The sequence below is a fragment of the Anomalospiza imberbis genome, chromosome 3, assembly GCF_031753505.1.
Source record: "Anomalospiza imberbis isolate Cuckoo-Finch-1a 21T00152 chromosome 3, ASM3175350v1, whole genome shotgun sequence".
Taxonomy (NCBI): Eukaryota; Metazoa; Chordata; class Aves; order Passeriformes; family Viduidae; genus Anomalospiza; species Anomalospiza imberbis.
Window position 1 is genome coordinate 94,941,750 of NC_089683.1, and position 23,221 is coordinate 94,964,970.

The following is a 23,221-nucleotide window of genomic DNA, read 5'->3' on the forward strand; positions in this document are numbered from 1 at the left end:
ACTTTCAATATATATCATCTGTAAAAGTGCCCCATGTCCTATGAATATGCTGACATTCAATCTGATCTAAAAGTTTGAGAGGGACTGGCATCTTCTCAATCTAGTCTCTTTCTTCCTGGGATAGCCTAGATTAAAATTTTGATCCTTTCCTTCTCTGAGCAACTTCAGAATCCATTGCCATTGCATGAGTGGAGACTCTGGCTTCACCCAGTCTGTGAGGAAACTTGGACCTTTGCAAAAATGCTCAGATTTTCACAGATTTTTAACTCTTCTCTGCAGCTGGCCTGGGGGAGCTAGCTGGGGGAATATCACTGGAGCAGATAGTCCATGTCAATGGCTGCTGGACTGCTGTCAGGAGAAGGGATTCTGGCTGGAGAGGGACAGAACAGAATCCATATCCAGAAAATCATCTCTAATGTGATTATAGGCTTTAGGCCTTAATTAATTTCAAACTGTTTTCCTGCATTTCTTTCATTCACTCATTGAGTACTGCTCCATATAGTTAAAGCAAATGACCAAGAAAAGAAAGTGAGTTCATCTAAAAAAGCAACTGAGCTTCTGTACAACACTCATAGTATTTTTTTCTGCATAACTAGTGGAGAAATTGGAACAGCTCTGCCAGTTTCAAGATAAAGTTTCAAGTTCATCTTTAGTGAACATTTGGATGCCAATTAGAATCAAACTACAAAGCCAATAACAAAAATGTGGAGGAGGCTCAAGACTAGCTTGGTAATTTGCTGCATGAACAGAGAAGTGAGGACCTTGATTTTTCTTTGAAGAAAACAAGTTTTCTGTGTGCAGTTCATACAGATAGGGAGAGAAAGAGGTGTCTGACTAATAATGAAAGGTATGGTGAAATCTAGGTTGTAGTCCCTGTTTTACAGATAGCCCTTTCCATATGCCAAGGCAGGAGCCATGCAGGTGAATTAATGTAACCCTAATGTCTCTGGGTCCCCGGGCTGGGTGCAAGCACATATGGAATTAATATAATAGAATTACATTTAATGTTTGTACAGTGGCAAAAACTGGTGTAAACACAGCCTTTTAAAGGTGTGTAAACAGGACAGTCTCTCTCATTCAGAAGAGGGGATCTTCTTCGCAAGTCTAAGAATCAGCAGGAGCTTGTACACGTGGTAACAATGATAACAACCATAACAAATTGTTGCCAAGCTCTGAAAGCGACAGGTAATTCAGGTGTGGTATCTCACAGCCTGTTGTTATCTTAAAAGTGAGGTTTGTGAGCCTGTGTGGAGGCTTGTGCAGGTAGTGTATGTCCATTTAAAGCTATATTTCAATAAATCACAGAACCACAGAATGATTTCCATTGGAAGGGACCTTAAATATCATCTTGTTCCAATGCCTCTGCCATGTGCGGGGACACCTTCCACTAGACCAGGTTTCTCAAAGCCCCTTGCAGGGATGGGGAGCGAAATATGTTTTTTTGCTTCACTCTACGAGCTGTTTGCACAGGATCGGAAGGGCTGTTTTCAGTGCACTATGGATAGACACTACTGTCATTATTTTTATTGCTTCCTTATCATGTATTTCAGGCTCTGCAGTGACAGTCATTATTAAATAAAACATAAGAAATCATTAGCTTGACTAAGTATTTTCCACGAAGGAACATTTATTTCTAGTGACACAGAAATAACCATAGCAATGCTCTGAAGCAGTACAGAAACTGTGAATTTTAATGTATGTAGCCAACAGGAGATTAAAGGTCTTTGGTTCAAGAGCTTTTACTATGAAGACATAACAATACTTTTCTTTTAATATAGTTGCATCTTCATAAAAATCTGTTAAACTGCAGCTTACAGAGGAAGTGTAAAGCACAAGGCAAATTAAAGTACAATAACCCTGAAAGGACAAAGTGATCCAACCAGTGATGTAGCACTTACAGGAAAAAGAATTGAGATTACTGATGGCTCAGTGCACAGAAGCAGCATTTATTATGATGGAAAAGTGTATACTGTGAATTAATTCTGTCAGTTTTGTGCTGGCCTGTTTCTCATTTTACATGGCAAATACTTTGATCCATGTTGTAATGTAGGTACTTTTACAACCCTGGGAAATTTGCTGCCCCAATCTACAGATGAAATAATTTAATCATAAGTATTTCACCAGACATTTTTCAAACCAATTTAATTAGGTTTCATTGTTTACAGCCTTTGAGTATAGCATCCAGAGATAATTTAGGAGCACAACCTGCTTGTCAGCTTGAAGGAAAATGAAAAAATTGGTTAGCTATTATTATTTAAAACTCCAAAGTGTTCAAGCTGGAATATTTGTGGGTTTGTTTTTCCTTTGAAAGAATTTATTCTTTTTATGAATTTCTCTCTGTAATCTTGCCATTCCTGTGACTGTAAATACATATATTCTCATGTAGTTTATGTAGGAATTATGGCATTACAGTAATTTTGAATGGATTTTGAGCTCTGCGGCATTCCTATAACATTTCAGAATTTCCAGGGGCCTCAGAAGGGTTGTTCCAGATTTATGGTTGTATAACACCAGCAGAATTCTATCCCTTTATATTTGCATTCAGAGCTAATGCAGTAGTCATCCAGGTCCCTAAACAGGTTATTATCCAGTCCAGTTCTTCAGTACTGTTTTAACTGTTGCATTTATAACTTTTATGAATTTTATATAACATAAGATGATGGTAAATAGGTTTAAAGATAAGCTGAACTTTTAAAGATGGAAATTGCTGACATTTTTTACTAATTTCTAGATCTGTTGTATTACCAGTACTCTTTGGGAAAGTTCTGATTTACAAAATATGATCTCACGGGATGTTTTATCTTATTGGCTTCTTGCCATATTGCCAGAATGCAGTGTATTCAGACACAGGCACCCAAAGTGCCTGCTTCAGCATGCAGACAAAGAGTGCAAAGCTGGTTTTCATTTTCTAGAAACAGATCTTAGTAACAGTGTTCCTCCTGCTGAATGGCTTTTTATTGTTGATTTTGTGCTTTTGATTGAGTTATGTGGGTTTATATTTTTAAAACGTGTACCATATATTCACAGGAAAAGTCCAAGTTTCAGAAGTTTTCTTAAAGCGGATTCAATGCTTTTGAAATCTTTACTGGAAACCATCAGTCTCTGCCTGGGCTCAAATACAGCACTTATCTGTAGCTCTGCCTGCACAACTCAGGAAAGATCCCTTACAAAACTTGTTTCTCCACTGTTCCTCAGAAGGTGCTGCTCTAGAATAGAAAAGATAACTGGTTTGTTATTATGCTGAATTTTTAAGTTGCCAAAAAATCTTTTTAAGAAAGTTCATCTTAAGAAATGCTATCTTGAAAATACTAACTTAGAAAATAACAACTTCTCACTAACCCTTATGAAGAATTTTTGGTTTTCAAGCATCTATGTTTTTCAGTTGAACTGTTCATTCCCCTCCCATTAGTAATTTAATATCTGTATTTTTCATAGAGCAGGTCAGCAGTGTGCCAAATGTTATTAGCAAAGCAAAGAAAGATTCTGATCAGAAATCAGAATCGCTTCAGTAAAACCTGGCTCAAATATGCACTGAATAGAGGTGAAGTTGGCAGTTTCACTTGTGGGCAGATCATGTGAGATCATTTAAAATGATCTGGGAAAAGGTCTGAAGATCAGCACCTCAGCGATTTCTGCTTGAATCTGTATTTTCACATTTAGAATATATATATATACATATTTATATATAATTATATATATATATATTTAGAAAAATATTTTTATATATGTATATTTAGAAAAATAATGTATTTTTTCTCCTTGTGTTCTTCTTCTCTTTATTCATCTAGCTATATGTATAAAATTAATAATTAATAATAGATGAATATAGATACAACAATTTCTTTTTTCCCCCGTCCTTTATATTTTTGCTCTCTTTCTCTCCCATAGCTTACTTGATCAGTGTTTTAGCTCTGTTGAAGGCACATAAATACTGTTGCACTCACTTCTTGGATAATTTTTCAAACCAACAACATTTGAATGACTATAAATTAAAAACCTATTTTTGCTGAACCTCTGGTGATGCACACTCTTCTTATTTACATTTAGGTTCCTCTGATAATATTCTGGTAAGATCTGAGATAGAATTTTCATTTCAAAGGACTAGACAGGTTTCTGAAACTCACAGTGGAACACAGTACAACTTGGGTGATAAGGTAGCACTCAGTGAAACAGCAAGCAGCATTTAACAGCTTTGCAGAAAGGATTATTTCCATGAAAGTGTTCAAACCAGATAGAACCAGGGAGTTTGGAAATTGTGTAGGAAGTCATGCCTTCGCAGGATTTGGTCACTGTCTAGGTCAAGAGTTAGATGAGGTTTAGACAAGGTTCATGTCTTGATCCTTTGTCATCCATAGTGAAAAAACTTTATATGAATTTGTGCATCTGATTATGCAGCTGGTGCCCAATTAATTTGTTGTTAGCCTCTTTAAGTACTGCATTTTAGAAATCTCATCTTTTTCAGCCTGAATGGTGTTTCTCTGGCAGCACTTTTTATGGGATTTGGAGCTGTGACCAACAAATAGTTTTGTTCTTTCTTCTGTAACATTTTCTGCAATTTCTGCCAAGGCATTGACATATGTGAAGAACTGTGCATTTTTTTTTTAACTCTGTGGTTATTTCAATTTTGTAGGATTTAGTCAATAGCCATCAAGTACTGAGATAAAGTGATATTCCCTGGAAGAAGACCAGTATAGTCACGTGCATTGGAGGATGAAAAGATGATATACAGAAATACTATGCTCTTGGGAATTCTAGTAATGTCAATCTCAGAGTTCTTTCACATGCTAGCATCGGAGGTGGTTTGCTTTAAGTAACAGGTTCAGTGCGCAGTCTTACCTCAGGAGTGATTCCCCTGAGCACAGCTGACTCTAGTTCGCCTCTCTTAATTTGAGGACAGTGATGGGGGTGTTATGCATGCTACACCACACCAGCAAAGTAGTCTCTTGTACCCACATGAAGTTTAGCAGAAAGAGGCTGAATTTGGCAACTAATGTCCATCCCTCTCACTTTCATTTGTAAAACCATTTGATAAAACATATCACGCCAGGTCCCCTCAGTTTTGATAGTGATGGTTAACCTCCTAAACAGTTTGCCTTCAAGGATAATTTCCCATTTAGACTCTAATTCATGTTCAGTACTCAGGCAATGTATGTTTCATGAGTTGCCCTGCTGTCTGAGGAAGCTTCAGCTATTTTTCGTCCAAAAGGATACTTAGCCTTATCTCCCTAGCTGGACAAAGCCAGCGATGAATAATCACTCATCACTTTTCTGAAATATCAAATTTGTCTCTCCTCATGGCAGAGAATTTCAAACTGTCCTGGAGAAAGCAGGTCGTGTGAATATCCTTGCTGTATTCCTAATTGTTTGCTCTGGCAGTTCCCAGTGAAGCAGCTGGTTATCTTTGGAAAGCTATGCTTGTTGTTTTGGGTTTGAACATCATGTGTCTTTAATTTTCAGCACTAGCCACAGGGATAAGTATCACAAAAATCTGCTTGAAGGCTTTTTGCCCTTGGGAACCCAATATATACTTGGCAACCTCTCTGACAGTGGGACTGAGGGGAGAATCAAAGTTGAGTCATTGCCTTATATCCTTTCAGGGAAAAGAAAGAATAAAAATGGCAATTGCTGCTTCATTCACTTGCCTGAGGCAAGTCTTTCCTGTTTTGTAGAGAATAAACTAATGTAATTTCTAAAAAAAAATCTTCATTCCCTCTGTATGAAAAAGTTATTCCATCAAGTATCATACAGCTAATTCTGAGGCTTGGCTTCCTCACATCCCACTGTGGTCCCGCGTGGACTTCAAAATTCCATAAACCTGCATGTAACCAGAAATGGACATTCACATCTTCAATTCAGTGCCTACCTCCAACAGAATGTACTGTCATGTTCTTCAGCTCAGCATACAGTAAACTCTAATGAAAATGGGTTTGCACAATGCTGAAAATTGTGCTGTACAGTGAAAATGTTTTAAGCCTGCAGGTGGAGAGAATGTGGATTGTGCTTTATTTATTGTGCCCAAGCTGTTCACAGACTCTGATTTCCTACTGCATTATCATGACCAGCCTAAATGAGCATCTTGCTATGACTTCAGTGAAGATATGCATTACTCTGCCTGTAGATATAACTTCCCAAATATTCTCCATTTTCTATGCCACATTGAAGTGGAACAATCATTAGCATTGGTAACATCATGATACAAAGGGAAAGCCTGAGCTCCAATGTATGCATTAGCTAAAGATTAAATAGAGTGCCAGTTGAGCTCTGATTCTTTCTAAAATGTGGCTCGGCAGAGCTCCAAGCTCACATCAAGTGATGCCAAGACATTTGCTCATGTCTCCATCACCCCTTATCTCAAGTGGTGAAACTGCCAGAAATAACTTTCCTTAACAGAAAAACTACATGCATTTTGCATGTTGCTCTTTGTTACGTAAATCTGATTAGTTTATGATTTCAATTTAAAAATAGAATTCAACTCTTGTATTTTAGATCTGAAAAGCATCTTTCTTTAGGACAGCTTTTCCATTTTTCTAGGAAACTCATTCCTTTTATTTTATAATCAGCTCAACTCAGCCCAAGAATCTTATGGAAGATGGTGGCAATTATCAACTATGCAAGTCAATCATTTTATTTTCAAATCTCCAAGTTTTGCTGTTAGTCCTGAAATTCATTGCTATTCTAGGGAATATGTTTTTGAGTTGATGAGGTTGATCTGATACTACTTAAATACAAAAGAGAATTTTAGCTGGGGAAGAAGCTCTCAAAGATGAATGGATGTATTAGCTTAACATGGACCTGAACTTTGTATTGCAAAACACTGCACAGGTTTTCAGTGATACAGATCCCTTTGGAATCAGCTATTGTCTAACAGCTGAAAATAATAGGGCTCAAAATGGTTTCAATTATTCTTGATTTGAAAGGTAAGTTGGTATGGCTTTTTCGATGCTTCATTTGAAATATGCTTGTATATTGCTTAATTATATTAATATATGTATTTAATTACAGTGTCCAACAGAGAGAATATGAACTTGATCTGTAAGCAAGACCCTGTCTTTACACTTGCAGGAGTATATACCTGAACATGATTGTACAATTAGCATGGGTTTTGCTTTGTAACAATTCCCTTAAATTATAAGCACTTCAGTCTTCATTAAAGTATGATTCCATTTGCATTTTTTATGTCTGCTTCCAGTAATTTATTGGCATGCAAGAAGCAAAGCTCTTAAATCGGTGTTGTGTATTTTATACAGAAGAACCAGACAGAGGTGTGGCACAAGGTATAGTTCTTCTATTTCTCCTTCTTTCTTCCTTTTAGCTCTGCTCCACATTGAGGTATGGAAACCATCTTGCACAACATTACACAGACATAAGAAGGCACCCCATACTTGCGAAAAGACTGAAGTGAGAAAAACAAGTGTGATGTTAAAAGCAAAGCACAGCAGAAAACAGTTTAGGAGGATCTATAAAAAGTTTAAATTGGTAAAGCATGTATGTGGGTGGGTTAGAAAGAATAAAGCATAATTAAGTTACTGAAGCCTCAGCAGGACTCTGAACATTGTTCAGCGTGCATTGCAGTTCGCTTTAAAGAAATGTCAAGAATACCCACAACCTTAGAATGGGGACTTTTTTTGTAGCGTAGCATTAATTTCACCAAATGCATGAAGGCTGCCCTTTCTTGGGCTTTGCGTCATTGTACTGCAGGGTACTGGGTGTATTACAGAAACACCTGAAGGCAAAAGTCCCACCTTCTGCAAGCTGGTGACAGAGCAGGGCTGTCCATATTAGGCACGGCTGAAAGTCAGAGGAAACTTTGCCATCCTGCATGACAAGGGATGCTGGGTCCCATCTTCTCCCCCCAGTAGCTATGGCCCCATCTGGGTGTCCCTGCCTGCACACTAATACCAGGAGAAGAGCGCATGGATGAGAGGAGGTAGCTTTGCCCTCTCTCCTTCTGAAGTATCAGGGAGCAGAGAAGAGCGTGACAACCACAGAAAAGTCTCCTTGCAGCTACTGAATAATATTTCTAATTGCTCTATGATGTGAACAGTTTAGGTCTGATGTCCTTGTGCCATGAGTGACCCAGACACTGCCCTCTTCTGCTCCTCACCAATCCTTGCTTGCCCCCTCAGAGACCACCATAGCCGAAGACCCAGGATGCTTCTCTACAAAAGCCTGTGTTGTGCCTGAGGCTCACAGAAGAAACCACCACCGTGAGCTTCATAAAGCATTTTGTTGGATGACAGCACTTCTGCAGTCCTTGGAGCAGATCAAATCGGGGCCCAGCCATATGAGTGGCCTGATGCACACAGTGCAGGACAGGTGGGTCTCAAAACTAAAGCCAGATAGGGAATTTGGCCCCCAGTTCAATAGGCAGCCTTTCATGTAACACTCCTCCTCACAGTTCCCAAAGCCCAAGGCCTCTGGGAGTTGGTTCTGCCCCTTGTCCAGGCCCATGTCCTCCCCAAAATACCCTCACAGGAACACTCAGCAAACTCTGTCGTGGTGGGGGACTCCTGCACTGGCAGATTAGTGCAACATTGTGGCTGGGAAGGTCATGTACAGCAGATATAATTGTGAAATCATGAAGAGTAATGAGGATTTTAGCTGTTTTTTTGCTCATAAATGCATTCTGCACATTCTAATGTGCAGAAAAAAAAAAAAAACACAGAGTTGAATGAAAATATTGTGATCTTCAGGGGGAAAAAAAGATATTAGCCAGAAGTGTCATGCCTTTCCATATGTTCCACCTAAAAAAAGACCTTTTTTAAGATCACTGCCAGCCAACATTTCAGAAATATTTCCTTTGTCTTTCTGTTCAAAGTGATTTATGTCCAAGTAGTCTCTAGCTGGTTCTCAAATTGCAGTAATGATTTTGATTGTTTGTTTATAGTTTTATCTGAACATTTCTGCCTGCCATGTCATCTGTTCTGACCAGAATAAGTGTCATTTATTGGCAACTGCTGTGCCCATGTAGAGTCCATTGTTCTGTCTTGTTTCTGACTGTTCACATGTATTGGATATAAGTTTTGGGGGAAAAAAGAGAGAAAAAGGACAATGTTCTCACCTTGTTGACCAGGAAAACAAGTTTTTAAGGAAATTATTCTGACAGATGTATAGGAAAGCCAGGATGCTTGAGCCAAGTGGCATTTTTTTCCATGAGAAAAGCTGAAATACTTTCCCATGAAAGAGGTGAGTCCAGAGCTGTGTGTCATCACCCAGAAGCTGTGAAGCAATTGGACTGTAAGGGAAATGCAGTTGGGCCCAGCTGTGGTAAACAAGGTCATTGTGCAGGACACTGCATGGGGAACGTGCTCCAAGGCTTCAGGATTGGCCTGTACAATATCACAGAGGAGATTTAGTTGAGATTTTTGAGCTGAAAAGTCTGTCTGCACACCAGGCAGCTTATTTTGCTCAGTTGAGACCCACGTGCACATTAATGGCTTGGATGTTCTTTAGGCAATTTTGCATGGGAACAGGAAAGGAGAACAGATTTAAAGCAGGAAAAGAAAAGGGGGAGAAAGAGGAATTGACAGTCAAGCAAAACAGTATATTTATTGAATGAAAATTCAAGAATATAATGTAGTTCATGTCAATATAAATATCCATATGACAAATTCAGCTGTTTCAGTGAAAGAGCACTGGATTTTTTTTAATAATAAGCTCCAACAAATACTCCAATGTTTTGAGAGAAGCTGAAAATGTCCACCATCATTATGATAAAACAAAATAGTTATCTATGTGGGTTGTCTTTTGCTTCTGTTTTTACCTTGTGGAAACAAGAGAAAAACAGTTAAGGGGCAATGGAGAAATTTTATGGTTCAAAGGAAAAAATACACAGTATGCAAAGAGTTTGGTTGTTGGTTTAGGGTTTTTTTCTGCAGAAAGTACCTTTTCTTTAAGTGTAGGTATTTTTCTTTTCAAAAGACATCAGAGAAATTAAAACTAAAAAATATCTTATTCTCTTCTTTAGTTGGGACTCCTACAGATTCATACACATCAGCCAACAGTCTGTTGTGATCACTGCCTCATGTGACTCAAATCACATTATTTCACTCAGTAATTCCTTTAGCGAGCTTATAACAACATACAATTAAAAGGTTGTGATCTGATAGTTTTTCACTTATGCTGAATTCCAATTAGATCTTTAAAAGAACTAATCAGACTCACATTAGAGATTAAAATATCACAAAAATTCTAAAGTGTAATGATACCAAAAGCATGATGAACCTACTGCTGTCACACATTCTGAGTAAGGAATCCACATTTTTGTGGGGGTTTTTGTGCTGGAGGAAGGGTCTTGTATGTGAATGCATGGTTCTTTGCTTCACCCCCTTCTGCAGCCCTGTCTGCCTATAGACAGCCCTCAGGGGATCCTCACAGAGGCTGTTGCACAGAGAACTGTGCAACGTGGAGTGTGTAGCTTGTAAACTTAGCATCTTTGGTTTTTTTGCAAATAATTTACCAGACATTGGAGATGCATCATGGTGAGAGAAAAAACATGGGGTTTCTTCTGAACAACTGTCATCCTTCATTTTCCAAACAGCTTCTCTTTTCCAGTGTCACTCTGTTAAATGAAAGTCCTAAAAGCAGTTTTGTTACTGAAGGCAGGTGTGCTCAGTGGTAAAGCAAAGCCCGCAGCTCCAGTCCAATTCGTCTCACAAATAGAGCACAGGAATGAGCAGGTTCAAGGAGCACCCCAGCTATCAGCAGTCAAACACTGTATCCCACATGCTAATGTTAATTTTAACAGCACAGCCCTAAAATTAAAATTTTAGAAGGCACAAAGAGTACTGGGAGTGGAAAGAACATAAGTTTTTGATAGAAGGAAATAGCATTCACACTTTGATAAGCTCCAAAAATGCCTTTTCCAAACAGAGGTGCTTTGTATAACACCATTCCTGTTGCCTGTTTGGGGGTTTTCCATTAGATGTAGGGGCTTCTTGCCATAGTAATAAAGGTCAGGCACTATTGTGCCTCTTTTATGATACTGACTAGCACAAATCATGTATACAAACTCAGGAAGTATTTATTTATGTGGAATTCATACTTAAATAGTGGACTACAAATCATTTAAAGATGCCTGTGATATGAATCATGCCTCAATTTCATGGATAAGTGGAAACATTATGCAACTTACAAGTTTTTAAAACACTAACGAATCTGAACTATACAGCAGACTGGAGCTGGACCTTTTCACCCCTTCTAATATAAGCTGTGGCTATTTAATATTCCTCACTAGGGAATAATGCTGACCTACAAGTCAGCAGTATATTAGGCACCAGAGCCATGAACCTAGTGAGAACATAAACTTAACTGATTTTCAATTTTGGTACATTACAAAAAGGACCATTATTGTGAGGTTAGAGATGTCAAAGTTGGTGACCTGGTATAATGAAGTATTCCCTGCCACATAGTCATGCATGAAAAGTAATTGGAGGCTGTATTAACTTTTAGAGGCTTAGGACTTTTTCCCTCTTAAATCAAATATTCTTTTCCACCCTTTTTTTTTTAATTAAAAATATATTATTTTTATGAAGCATAATAAAAGAAGAAATGATGCTCCTGTAAAGTTTGCAGTTGATGGAGAAATGTGTGTTTAGGAATGAGGTCACATCTTAACGCTTGGGTTACTTCCATAAGGCACTGATGAAAAGCAAGTTGCTACCTGCCAGCTAGGAATGACATTAAAATATTATGGCAGCATGTGACCAGCTTTAGAGCTTAAAATCCTGAAAGGACAGAGACAATGTCCCCTTTGAAGAACATTCCTGAAGATCACTTTACAGTTTCTGCTAAGCTTTAAAACAGAGAGTAAACTCCTTTATGTCTAAGCAGCAGTGATTAAAGTTGTGCCTTTTTGCTGCAATGTCCACATCTGAAAACCCACCTTTAAAGTGTACACAGGTCTTTTAGCTTGTCCATCAGACATGTATCCTAGCACTTTGTCTAGGGAATGGTCTTTTGATACTGTGGACTCCATGCTTCAGGGGTTCATTTATGGCTCCACATCCCAACTTTCCATGCTGGATTTGACCACAGCATCATGTGAGTGGGCACAGCATCTCTCCCTAGGAACTAGACTGCAGAGGGCACTCCTATATAAGAAGGAATTGCAGTTTCCAGGCTCATTTACTTTTTGCCTTGATGATTCCTTGTAATTTTTTTTTCTTTTAATAATTAATGACACTATTATTGCACTGAAAGGAAAATCTTATTATTCTTGACAATTGGTTTTGTTATGATTATTTAATTTCCCCCTCTCCCCAAGTTTATACAATTACAATGACTGTCAGTGCTCATATCATGTTCGGGTCATCTGCTTCAGAAATTAAACATACACAGAAGTACAACCTATAATATGCCATCCCTAGGCATAACTTGAGCACAGCAGCACAGGGAGTGCGTCGATGAGGACAGAGATGACCTTTGCCATGTGCCGGGGAAGAAAGAGAAATGCTGTCTGAGGCAGATGATCCATGGAGCAATATGAAAACCCCTGTCATCTTGCCCTGTCTCCAGGAGAGTTTGTTGGAAGCATTACTTTGGTGTGGATTTCAGCTGTGACTGTGAGAACGGAGGCAGCCTCAAACAACAGTTCCTGAGCTTCCTGAGGTGGATTTCTGCCCCCTAAACTTACTGGGAGATGGGGCTGGACAAACAGGCTACAACTTAGTGTGGCCAGAGCTCTGCAGTTTGCTGGCATAGTGGAAGGAGTGTTTTGGATGGGGACTCTGAGTAGCAAACAGCTGGGTTACTGCTGCCAAAATGCAAACTCCTCTCCAGAGCTGTGATACTGGGCCACTGAAACCCTGAGAAGCCCCAAGATTAGGAAGAAGTGTCATTCATGACAGCCTCACACACATATATGTACACACACTCCCTCCGTTTTTATCAGCTAGAGGTAAAACCTGCAGTGGCATCATCCAGCAACGCTGTCTTAAGGCGGAATATCTTAAACCTAACAGAAGTAATTCTAGAAGTTGATGGAGTCTGTGGAGCTCCTACATTGCAGTTTAAATGTCCTTCCAATATTTAGCTTTGTTTAATGAGAACAAGTCTGCACTAGCCTTGGCTTCTGCAGGGGATACAGCTCACGTATCATCCAGCTGACAACAGAAGGGTCATTTTGTTTCCTGTGGGTACTGAAAAGTGATCTTCCTTTTCGCACTTACTTTTGGAAGCTTGTCACAGGGAAAGTGTAAGATCAGGCTAATGCTATGCAAAAGGCTGACTGAGCAAGGAGGGTGGGACCTGGCTGTCGGAGCGGCACACACTTCCCAGCTGAGCCTTGAATCATGTTTATTTTCAAACCAAAGACCACATTTCAAGTGAGAGATTTGCTCAGTAAAATGCATGCATTTCATATTTCATTACCACATGCTGTATGTCTCATACAGTGGTTAAGAAATGAAGGAGTGTGGAAAGGACAGTTATTCAGGGGAGCTGTAACCATAAAGATTCCATTGAATAGGATTTTCCCTTGTTCCCAACTGTTATCTCACTAGATAAAAACATTGTGCTTTATGATTAAGCTGATTGTGTTGGACAAGCCAGTCTGTAGCCCTAGAAGCCTGGATTTTCAAATGAGCTGAGCACTGGCAGCTGCAACCAAAGTAAGTGGGGACATTTAAAATGTAAATAATGTGGAGTTCTTTAAAAATCCAAGCAGAGGCTGTCTGTGAAATGGGAGTAGAGATGCTACCCTGCCTCACAGGGTTGCTGGGAACATTTGTGGCACAGCTACTTACACTATTAAGAAGTTACACTGAAAAGTCCAATTAAAAAAACATTTCTTTTTTCAGATCACGGTTTGATTATAAATATTAAAAAGGGCCTCAAGCCACAGAGTGAAGAGGAAACAAATATGTAGACTGAATGGATAATAGATCATGCCCCTCCCTTCCAAAATAGGTTAAAAATAGCATTAGGCATACCACATGAACTTAACTAATGTCATGTAGCCTATCTAACTCTAGAATTCCCTGCTGAAGCAGGTGTGTAGTACTTTTAAAAATGTGCAGTATAACAAATATGCATAAACAATGTACATTTAAGTAAAAAAATCTTCATAGATAGTCCAGTAAGGGGAAAGGAGGATGATTAAGGAACTGATGCATCTGACATACAAGGGTAAGCTGAGAGAAGTGGGACTGCTGAGCCTGGACAAGAGGAGGCTTATGGTGGGAATCTCATCAATGTGTGCAAAGGGAGGGTGTAGAGGAGACATACTCTTCTCAGTGCTGTCCATTGAAAGGAAAAGAGGTGAAAGGCACAAACCGAAACACAGGAAATTCCATTAAAAACATTTAAGTAAAAGACAGTTTTACTACAAGTGTGATCCAGGACTGGACAAAGTTGCCTGGTGAGATTCTGGAGATATCCCTGGAGGTATTCAAAATTCAACTGGACACGATCTTAAGCAACCTGTTCCCATTGACTCTTCTTATAGCAGGAGGTTGGACTATATAATCTCCAGAAGTGCTGTCCAAACTCATCCACTTTGCAATAAGTGAGGAAACATTTTTTTTAAATTTCTTCTTTAATTCATTTCTTCTTTTAATTAATTTCTTTGCAGAATTGATAGAATAGATTAAGTTGCCTTCTGGTTTGGGTTGGGGTTTCTGCTTTTTTTTCTCCTTTATCAACTTTATTTTTTTCTTTTTGAGGATGCTGCTCTCTAATTTTAGAGGTCATTGTAATCTTCTGCCAGGTCTGCTGAAGTTGGAACCTTTATTTTTTTGTGCATGAAGTTTCAGAACATTACTGAGTGCCCCACTGACAAATTCAAAATAAATGAAAAATAGGCATGGATTGTAGCAGAAACTGAAATGAAAATATTCTCCCCAATGTCACTACAGAAACTGAATTTATTTCAATGTACTTTTCAACTGAATAGGGAAAACACTTGTAATAGGTAAGGACTAATTTGCCCATAACTACCTACAAACTGAAGAACTGAGCAAGAATGAGAGCTGACATCCTAATGATAGTGGTCGGGTGAAATTATTGTATAAGAACAGAAATTTGTAATTTAAATCTTTTGGAGGAGTGGTTTTAAGGAAATGGAAAGAGCAAAGTTGAATACCCATAAAAACAATAATTAGTATTATCAGTAAATATTGCCCTGCAGCTTGCTGTTGCAGCTGAGATATTTTTGTGATGTCTTAGATGCCATGAAAGTGATTTATATGCTTCTCTTCCTAAATGTTAGGGAAAACTATATTCTGTTGCCTTAACATATTTCCTGCCTTTCCATGAATAATTGTGCCTGATCTATATATCACATAATATTAATTTTTGCTAGGTTTTCAAATTAGTATTTGACCATATAATGACTGGCATAACATAAACTCAGCATTGTGTGATGGGAACACTTCCAAATACTGCTGTATAAAGGATGGAAATACAGCAAACCATTTAAATGATTAACACAGTTATTATTACACAGACTGGAAGAAAATTATAGAATGATTCACAATGTTTTGTTTTTGTAATAGTTACTTGTATTTGGATTGTGGTAACATTCAAAAATTGTTCAACACAGCTGCAAAAAAACTCTGTCAAAATCTATAAATACTTCACAGGCCAGCAGAGACAGCACTGTGTCACATTGCACATGTTAGTTATGGAAGATCTTCGAATCACATAGCAATATTTTTTTCTTTCACAATTTCTTCTTTTTCTCTTCTTTAACATTAGATTTTAACTATTTGTTCCAGTTGGCCTGCACCGATATTTCTTGCTGGTTTTGTTGGTTTTTTTTTTCCTTGTAGTACTCTGAAAAATGCAACTTTCTGGTATATTTATATCATGTGAGCATGTAATGAATGTTATTAGATCATCTTTTTTCTTCATCCAATATTCTAAATAGAATGGCTCTTCTGTGCCTTATCTGACTAGTTTAAACAATGCCCCAAGTACTGAATTTTTATAGTGGTATCCAGGCTGATTTCCAGATGGACCAAGTTATGTATAGTTAATGGTTGGACTCAGTATTAGAGGCCTCTTCCAATCATAATGATTCCATGGCTCTATGCTGACTGGAATCCCTCACAACATTATCATGCCTGTTGACCAGATTATTACCTGTTGCATAAGATGAGAATGAATAAAAGTGAGCATTTCTTTAAGTGCCTTGAAGGTGGAAGACAAAATGGGACACTGGCAGTGGAAAGATGAAAACATCCCTTAGGCCCCAACAGAAAGACCAAGCAGCATGAACCAGAATTTTCTTCCTTTGAAGAAATCTACTGACCAGTGTTCTAAACCTCACTTTTCCAAATTTCCTGAGCTATAGCAAGGATTATTGGTTTTGATTAAAGACTGTTTCACAAACGGAGACTTGTGGGACTCACTGTAGGACTTGTACTCACTGAGGTGTTCTGCTGACTCCTTCCTGTGCCATGCTTGGCAACCCAAAGCAGGATGAAAATGGCCTTTTTAGAAACAGCAATTAAAGGACCCAAAAGACAGTTTCCATCAAACATTAGTTATTTTTATGCTCAGTTGGGAGTGTTTGAGCTATTTATGAAATCCAGAGAGAGAAATTAATATTTCTGAATAATTTTATGAAAAATTATGAGTGGAACCATGCTGAGTTGTATACCATTTTCTTCTATAAAAATATTTTCCATTATATTTTGTGGGACATTTCTAACCCAAAGGATTCATGCAAAAAAAATCCAGACCATTACTGCAACAGTATAGAGGGAAATGCCACATAGCAGAATGATAATTGCACTCCATAAAGTATGGATTAAAATGTAGTTAATGCCTTTGCTTGCTTCTAACTTTTGAATGAAGGCATGTAATACAACAGGGCTTATATAGTGCAAACAAAACTGTGTCCAATATTTCTGTCTCTTTTCCTACTGTTTATTAAATTCACATGCATTATAGCCAGAATGCTAAACCTGAAAGGTAGAATTTGAAGAATATATCTCTGTCAAAAATGTTTATTCTTCTAGAAGGCATTGGGGGCCACAGAGACAATATTTTTGTCAATATCGTCATTTGTACTGCAAACACACTAGACACAATGGCTGGAAGGGGGAACCTTGGGCACTGTTTTATCACATAATAAAAACTAGTGCTTGTTCTGAAGTTTGTGGTTAAAGTACCATCAGACAGCAAGGAGAGGGAGAGGCACATCAGGATGTGGCTGGAAAGTGAGGCATGAGGCTGACTACCTGGCTCAGTATGACTCAGAAAGCTGTAGCAGCAGCAGGAACTGCTCTCTCTTAAATCTTAGCCAGTTCTTCAATAGCAATCTCAAGTAAAAAGGACAACTGGAAGACAAATAAATTGACTAACTTTTAATCTTCCTTCCATGGCAGCTTTAACTGCTTCAATTTGAAGTTCAGATGAAGGTTGAGTCTTGTCTTATTTTATCTAAATGAGTTCATCTGTCTCATATCATGGCTTTACTCTGTTACGCATTTTAGCCTTCTGCTCTTTTTCATGTGAGGTAGTAAATACTGGCTCTTTTCAACAGCTGAAATGTCAGGACACGATCATTTTGCATGCGCTAGATAAAATCTGTGAAATGCTGCATTTCTTTTCCAGTGACCTCTGGAATGAAATCACAGTTTGTAGGGCTAGAGTACTGGAAGTGACGTCCAGGGTCACCGAACCCGGTGCAGAGAGTTCAGTCCAGCACACAGGCATCACGTTTATAATCTCTCTCACATACCCACAGACTGCTGAGCGTCTTTTGGGTTGATTCGTTTTGCTTTACTTTTGAAAAGTTTGAACACTTCACTGCAAGCAGCCACTAGATCGGGGAACAAGTTATTGCTCTTTGGTGGAGACTGAAGCCAGCATCCTCAAACAGAAAAGAGCTTGAGGAATCAGTCATATTTTATATAGGTGATCTGGTGCGGGGATATTGTTGCTGGATTCTGCCTCTCAGATCAGTGGGTGCAGTGAGATCCTGACTCCATTATTACTCCTCATCTCAGGGATGCTGCCTACCTTATCTTTCTGTACTTAAGTTTCTCCACCTATCCCTAGGAACAACTAATGTGGAATGCCTACAAATCTGCTGGTGAACCGCTTTATGTAAGAGTTGCATTCAGTCTGAGGCAGGCCAAAGCATTCCAGGCATTTTCAGCTTCTGTTATTTGTGAGTACTTTACCCTAAATTAAAAAATAATCTTGATCTTGTCTTACTTTTTTTATGATCAGCATTTTAAGTTGAATAGGTCACTCCTTTCTCTGCTAGGTCAAGTTCTGTGGGTTCAAGTATTGTCAGGATTTATCATGACATAGGATGTCAGATGCTACATTCCTCTGCACTTTTTAAATCATTGCTTCTTTCTATGAGAAAGTAAAACTTTGTTAGAAACCCATTCAGGTTTACTTTCCTTTGAAAAATATGAGGCTTTTATCTTAGAAAACATTTCTTCATCCAGAGCTTACTGATATCTAACAGATCAAGTTTTAGACAAAAAGGGAATTTCTAATAGGGATTTAGCACTCATTAAATCTGAGATACAGTTTCTCTTTTTTGTAGGAATTATGATATATTTTTCAACATGAGGCCCTTTTTGAATCCAGTCAGGCTTTTTGGAATGTAATGGAATAATACATAACCTTCACTATAACTTCTCAAATTCTACAATATAATACATTTTCTTAAGTCTGGGAGAAGGAAACCAAACCAATTTATTATAGCCTGTTGATTCACACTCACATGCTGTGCAGTTCGTGTGAAGGCCCCATTTACTTTTTCACATGAATTGCCACAGCATGGTTTAAATAGAGATTTCTCTAGCAGTAGTGTTAAGGTTTCTCATTAACATCATTTCTGGAGTCACTGGGCCAAGTATATCCCTAGTGCAATTCCACTGATCTCAGTGGGGTTATCCTTGAGATATATTTGGTCCATTGTTTCTACAGAATCTCTTTGTTCTTTTCTGATCTCTTAAAGAATTTTGTTACTTCAAACATTTCTCACAAAACAAGTCATTATACTGAAAAGTTTGCAACATTTGTAAGTAACTTCTCAGGTTTTCTACCTATTTGTACACAGAATTACAACATTCTATCCAATGACATGCTGATTTTTTTTATTTTACAGCATACACATATATCCTGTTTTCCAGGAATATCAATACATTTACTACAAGCTTTTGTTCTTGTTTATATTTTTTTTAGATTCCAAAATTTCATGTGACTCCCAAAAATAACCTGAGAAAGACTACAGGGATAGTTGTCATTATTTTCTGACCAACTCTGCCACCTGTAATTTTTTAAGCAAGTTATGAGTGAGTAGTGACAGTCTCATACCAATATATTTTACACTGAAAACTGAGCTAGTCTGATGTTCTGGCTGAATACTGAGTGTACCTAACTTCATTGGGGTTTTTGGGGAACATTATTTCTATTAGGAAAAAATGTATGCAGCATTTAAAAAATGTTAAATTCCATCTTTACACAAAATTTTGTACGAGTTGGATTTGTGGTTAATGTTTATTCTGTACATTATGCATGTGATTTACATGACTTATACTTTTCTTCAGGAGAATGGAAGTCTGGCTTAGGGAACACAGAACAACAAAATTAATTCCTCCCTGTGATAAATTGTTAGGTAAATGGAAAACAAATCTTTTCTCAAATTCTCAAATCTCTGATTCTTTGCTGTACTTAGAACACTGCAGTTTTGCACAGACTTTTGGTGGTCTTAATCATGTATATTAATTTTTCCCAGCAAATTATGAACTTAGTGCAGGAACTTCTTAATTTGCTTTTGCATTCAAAGATTCTGTCAGCTACTGCAAGGATAATGCATATAATATATAAAAACTAAATCTGATTTTTGACAAATTCATAATCAACCAGCAGAGGAAAGTGACTTGGACAGGGACCCCTGGTTCCCTGAGCTCATACTTAACTTGCTGTCAAGTTATTTTATTTCTCCAAACTCTTAAAATAATTAAGTTCTAATGTGAGATTGATTTCTGCAGAGAACAGCCTACAGGCCTCAGAAAAATTAAACTGCCAGTAAATTACTGCTTGCACAAATAACTTTTTCATCTGGTGATAACGAAAAATGGAAATGGTGGCATGGGAAGCTCTGCTGCTAACATGGCCTTTGCTCTACACACAGACACACTTCTTCAGGAAAGTGCTGCAAGAGAAGTGCACCTGTAGCTTGAGCTGCTGATTTTTTTGTAAAACTTTCAGTCCCCTTGAATATGTTATTATTAACAGTCAAAGCAGAAATTATTCTGCTTCTAAGGATGTGAAAAACTCTCATTTAAAGCAAATGAGAATCAAAGCTTGTACTCAAACTGCATGCACAGGATTGGTTTATGTTTTTAGAGATATATATGTGAGACGAAATGGAAAAATGTAATTTAGTTTTATTTAATGTCTCTCTCAAAATCCTAAAGACCACGTTCAGATGAATTAGGTGCTGGTGAGTACAGTAACTGTGTGGGCAAACATTAACAGCCAAGATTCAGTCAGTAACAGCCCTGCATGTTATATGATGTGTTAAGAAAATGAATGTTAGCTAGAAACCTGGGGTTGTCCCTGTGCTCTTCCCAAAAGTGCGGTGTGATCACTTATCTACAAAATGCAAGAGCTCAGATAAAGAACTGAGGGTCTCATCTGAGAGCTGAAGCCTTCAGGCAGCACCTGGTACATCACTGGAGTGTTTGTATTATTTAACAGCTCAAATCTCAGTGTGTTACTCATGTCTTCCTGGTCTGCAGGTCACTGAGACTAAATGACAACCTGCTGAACCATATTTCAACTCTGATCTTTGCACAGAATAGTCCAGAAAATCTGTCCATCAACAGAATAGTCAGAAAATGAGGCAATAACCTGTAATCTCCATTTCTTGACCAACTCCTTGCATTTCCTTGTATTAGCATCAATTGATTTCACAGAGCATACATGAAGTCATGACTTTGTATCACCTAAGAGCTCATCTTCTGCAACACAGCATATCCTCCTCAGGTTCGTACACAAGAAACAGGACACACGGTTGTGTGTGATGGAAACACTCTGCTGGAAGTACCATGCCATCCTTGGGATGTGCATCCTGCAAAATGCAGAAGAGAGTCACAGATTGGAGATGCCGTTTTGGCATTCTCAGAGTGCTCTAGGGGGCTGACTGCACCTCTTCTTCCACTGAGCCTCAGTGCCAGCAGGTACTGATTGGAAATTAAAGTTACACAGGACTTTTCACAGATATAAACCTTGCATGCACATCCTGGAGGCGCCCTTCTGACTGGCAGCCATCCTTGGACTATTATGGCTGGGTCTATATTGTGCTCCAAAATCACTCCTAGGGACCCTCCTGAGAGCTGTGCAGCTTGGAGCTCTTCATCTGCAAGCTTTCAGAGAGCTCCTGAGTGCCACAGGGCCTTCACAGTCTCACTGCCCTTTGGCACAAGCAGGGAAGAGTCCCTTGAAAGGCTTTTTAGAGCCCAGGGCACTGACTTTTGTTGGTTCCCAAGATCTCCATTGCAAGGGCAAAACCGAAGCTTTAAGCAGGGGAGAACTTAAAACACGAATAACTTTCTCACACTGGGAGCATAAGAAAACCCTATAACACCTTTTGTTTCCACCCTTCCTTAGCTCAAGGGCCTGCTCTCAGAGTACAAAGCCTTGGTCAAACCAGCTTTGTGAAGAGGAAAAAACCCAAGGACTTAGACTCTTTAAGGTGTATAGATCTGTACTGTGTTGTAACAAACCCATTCAGGCCACTGATAAAATCTACTTTCCCGATAAATCAAACAAAATCAAATTAAAAATACTTCATCAGTTTTTGTCTTTAATTTAATTTAATTTTTAAAATGCTCCAATTTGCAGAATCATGCATGACCATTTTAATAGCACTGGACCCACTGTTAGTTGAAAGAGCCAGTTTCTTGGATTATTTTGGTATTTTCATTCAGAATCACTAACAGTGATGAGTTACTTCCTGGATAATAAGTGCATCAGGCAATGCATGTTTTTCCTCAACCCATTAAACTCATAACAGGGCAGTTCCCTTCTCTAGGGTTGCTGCTCTGCCCCAGGTTTTCATCTCTTCATGCAGATCTGTATAGTCTAGAGTCAAACTCTGAACAATCAGTACCACCAGGGCAGTGTTTTTAATGAGAAAAGCAGTTAAATAAATGGAATGTCATTAAGACGTACGACTGTTTTGGAGATGATGCCAAGAGAATAACAGAAAGTTAGTTTAAAATATTACTTGCTACACATTTATTTTTAATGCATATGAAATTATAGAAACAAAGCACTTTAACTAGCTGAAGAAATAGAAACTTTTTGCACACAGTTTCAAATCCCAGTAGTATTTCAGCCTCTTGGAGTTGTCTCTTGGACTGTAAAGGAGGGATCTGGACAGTCTCTTAAAGTCTCTGACTCTTAAATCCTCAAGTGACATGTATATATGCTTAAGGAATGGGTCAGCTTGCAGACAGAAATGTCCCAAACTTACCAAAAAAAAAAAAAAAAAGAAAAAAAAAAAGAAAGAAACAGATTGGTGGTTAGAACAGAGCTGTGAAAGCCTTTCCCCTCAGCTGGCTGTGTTTGTGCCAAGATTCAGTGTTCACTTACACATGATGTGAAAAAAGTGATGTGGTTGAATATTCTTGTCACATGCTTCAGCTTTTTTTTCTGTTTTTGGACAATGCTTTGTTCTGTGACTCTTTAGTTCAATGCATTGAACTTTCACTTCAAAACCTGCCATGGCATTTCGTCTGCAGCAGCTAGAATTTTAAAGATACCTTAAGCTAATAAGAGACTGTGGGGTTTGTTTTGTTTTGTTTTTTGTCCATAGTGAACTTTTTCCAATCAGAAAGCATAATTTTGCAATGCCAGTGAACATAGGTGAAGATACAGCTGGCTTTAACTTTTTAGGAACTACATACTGAATAACACTTTTCTGGGTCTTGCACCCATCCTCCTCATCTACCACCCCTTTCTTCTTTGTTGTAAATTTCTCATGTAATTAGCAGCTCATAGCAGAGTCACAAAGTTTACTGGTCCAGAAGAGTTTTTTAAATCCTAGCTGTTATTGTATTCTTTCCCAGGTGAAACGAAGACCAGCCCTTTCCTTGGAAATCATCCTTTGAGTGCTACTAGCAATGCACAGTTCTAAGACCACAGCTCTGCAAAACACAAGTTAGTGGTGATGGGAAGAATCACTGGAGAAACAGGAAAGTAAAAATAGGGTTTTAATATTAGAGTCCTTAGACCTGCT